This window comes from Micropterus dolomieu, linkage group LG19 (assembly GCF_021292245.1).
Source record: "Micropterus dolomieu isolate WLL.071019.BEF.003 ecotype Adirondacks linkage group LG19, ASM2129224v1, whole genome shotgun sequence".
NCBI classification, from domain to species: domain Eukaryota; kingdom Metazoa; phylum Chordata; class Actinopteri; order Centrarchiformes; family Centrarchidae; genus Micropterus; species Micropterus dolomieu.
Genome location: NC_060168.1, coordinates 10,582,755 through 10,586,281, shown reverse-complemented (window position 1 = coordinate 10,586,281; position 3,527 = coordinate 10,582,755). Strand labels below are relative to the sequence as shown.

Genomic DNA, 3,527 nt, shown 5'->3' with positions numbered 1-3,527 from the left:
TTTGACCTCTGACCCCTTGTTTTGTTAGCTCAGAGTAGTACTGTACCCTTCTATGGGTTGGAGCTTTATTTTGCAGACTCTGACCCTTATATGGTATTTGGCAGATACCTAAACATGTCCTATATAAGCTGTGTTTGATGTACAGAGAGACAGAGTGGCCATCGGGCTGGGTCACTCTCCAAGCTGCTGCAGAGCTTGTAATTGATGCTGAACTCCTTGATGTAATAAACTTTTATGATCAAGAACAGTGTCAAGCGGATTTCTTCTCAACATATCATCGCAGCATTATTGTTCGGACACCACAGATATATTACATGTTACTGAATATCATTACACCCCCTGGCAAAAAAAATCTAAATTTTTCACATAATACCGCTAGTGTTTGGAAGGGAGAGGAGAGGCAGCAGGCCAACGTCTTGTCACTGTGTGCTGCAACTCGGTGTGTTTTTCCCCTTGGACTACAAACGAGCTGTTGTCAGGCAATTCATTGGAGTGTTTTCTGTGGGAGATGGGAACTCCCTTCATGGTGGACTTTGGGCTTTTTCAATTTGCAGACCTATTACATGCACAAAAAAGATATCTAACTCAATAAAGGGGGGGGGGGGCAAAAAGCACAAGACCTCTTTAATAAATGTTCTTTGTGCATTCAAACACATTTCTGGCACTTTTACAGTGCAGATGGATCATGGCATAATATATTTGCTAGAGGAAGATCAGGTAATACTTTCTTGACACACTAATGTGAAATGCAAGGATGATAATAGGGGAAAAAAACTTTACGCATAGTATTAATATGTATCTTCAGTGGAATTGCAGAATATGATAATAAAAATTTACTGTAAAACAGCAGAATATTGTGGAATCTGCCAAAACGTGGATGCAATTTATAAAAATTTTCCCATAGCATTATAACTTAACAATTAAGCCAAATATACAGAAAAAACTTTGCTCTGTGTTTCTCGAAGGGCAGGGCTCAGCGGCTTGCGCGCGCGTACACACACACACACACACACACACACACACACACACACACACACACACACACACACACACACACACACACACACACACACACACACACACACACACACACACACACACACAGTCATATCGAAGAGAGTCAGCATACTAGAGAGTTCATTGAACACCTATTTAAAAGGGGACAATTCACAATACATGCATTGCTGTTGAAATGCCTGACCTGCCTGCCTTTACCTCACCATTGCTGTGTTTTACCAGAATCAGTGTGCTGCGATAACTGCCGATTCCAAAATTGGTATTGGAAAATGGAAAAAAAAGGACTGCAATGACACCACAGGATATGTCTGTCTTCAAAATGTTGGTGAGCATAGCCTCTCTCTTATGGTCTAGAATGATTTTCTATATTCCAATGTTTCTATCCTATCATTAAGCCAACTTTTTACCTGATGTTCTGTATTTCCCAAATTGACAAAATGTAAAACTATCAGCCAAGAATCACCTGCTTGAACAGTGTGCACTCTAGGGTTGTTCTGGGTGCTTGCACTACACAGTAACAGCAGGCATATTGCATATGGAGTGTACATGACTAAGACAGAAACTCTTATTTGTTATATGTTCTATTTTAGAACAAGTAATTGTCAGTGAGGAAAGAATTCAGGACCCACTTTGCAGTTGTGTTTGACTTTTTAGACACTTGAGATAGGACGGTCAACTCTTTTTACTGACTTGAAGTTGTATGACTAAAGAGAGTCTAGTTTTTAAGTCCCTGAAGTCAACGAGTTAGAAACCCAGAGCTTGGTGAATCCCTCACCGGCCCCAACACCCATTGAGCATACGCACCAGAGACTTTCACCGATTAAGCTGGCTAACTTCAAGTTTAACACTCGTCTAAGTCATATAGGATTAAAACATTTTATTGTGTGGTTCTTCTAAACATCCCAAATGTTATTGGACGAATGGATCAAATTCTGATTGTGAAAGGTGTCATTTCACAGGAGTTGTGACTAGGAGTGTGACAAGATCTCATGCCACAAGATTTTGCAATATTAAAACGTGACAATATTTCTCAACCGGGAAAAAGCTCTTGCAAGACTCTCACAATTTACACTTTTCACATGCTGTGTCACGCCACACAATAATTTTTTTCACACAGTGAAAAACAAATGTATAACCTGCTGAAACAGGAACTATTAAAGTCCAGGACATTATTACTGAATTAAATTGAATGAATTTATCATTGAGGTGAAAAAGTGCCACATGCACCTTTTTAAAAAGGTTACTTTCCCAAACAAAAGACAAAAATGAAGGGAAGACTAAATCATTCCTGCATGTGTGTGTTGACTCAGCAGGAATTATATTAAATCAGAAAAGCTGATCTACAGGAGGAAATCTGTGAGCAATACAGAATGCCTGAGAGTCTTTTTAGAATTTTAGATTTTTAATTGTCACCTGCCACCTGGACTTTGTTTCCCTTCACATAAATAAAAACAATTCCACCATAAATGGTTGCAGAAAGATTCACCAGAATGCAGTAAATTAAGTGTTTAATGCTCATTATTTTCATATATTTTATTATTGAAGATTTCTTAAAAATAGTGTTTTTACAAAAAAAATGTATCCACTGTTTTACAGATGTTCCTTTTCCAGTGATGTGGGAAGTAAGTCCCTTAGATCTATGATCAGCCCAGCATTCATAGCAAAACAGTCTGCTAATCAGAAAGACTGTTGGATTTCATGATTGATCGATCAGAATTAAGTAGCACTAAACTAAAAGGGACAAATGTAATTTCATGGAGATAAGGACTTACTTTACTGACTCCCATGTCAGCAAAAAGAGTTGTTCATTTCAAATGATTCAGTCATGACTTGCACATCACTAAAAGATGTCTGTCTATTCCATACGAGGTGTTTGAGGAGGGTTTTTCTCTATATTTAACAGCAGCAATTGTCCTAAAGTAACTAATGATTTGCTGTGTGACTGTTGTGCAGTTATTGAACTGGGTGAGTAATTCTTGTCAGAAAAGTGGAAAAGAATAGTAACTGTTAAGTATCAATAGAGCGCCTGAAATTTGTCAAATTTCTCTCCCTGAACAGACGCCTCTCTCCCAGACTCCCCTGAACCAACAACTACAGACTATGTCAAAATATTTAACGACTCTATCAAGTTTGTTACTAAACAAATGACCTGGCAGGAAGCAAAGAAGCACTGTGAGGGGGATGGTGCCAAACTGGCTAACCTGCGAAATGAGTGGACACGGGTCTATGTTGAGCTAATGGCGATAAAAGCTCCTCTGTGGATTGGAGTGAACAAAATGGAGGTACAGGGCAAACTCACTCAGCAAACACGACTAACCCTTGTTTGTAACTTGAAACATTTGCTGACTCCTGTAAATCCATGACATGTAGTATAACATCCTGATTAACAATAACGTACTTGTGTAGATCAATTAGATCCGCAAGAGCTAAAAATTACAAAAGAAAACATGTAACTTTTCAACAATGTGGGAGACTAGCTAATTGTTAGACTTTTTTGTTCAGTTCATAAT

At 38.5% G+C, this 3,527-nt stretch overlaps 1 protein-coding gene across 2 annotated transcripts in view; it reads left to right on the top strand.

Moving 5' to 3' along the window:
* The window catches only part of cyfip2 (cytoplasmic FMR1 interacting protein 2), a 32,389-nt gene that overhangs the window by 25,709 nt on the left and 3,153 nt on the right, over positions 1-3,527 (top strand). The gene's annotated exons all lie outside the window — the stretch shown is intronic.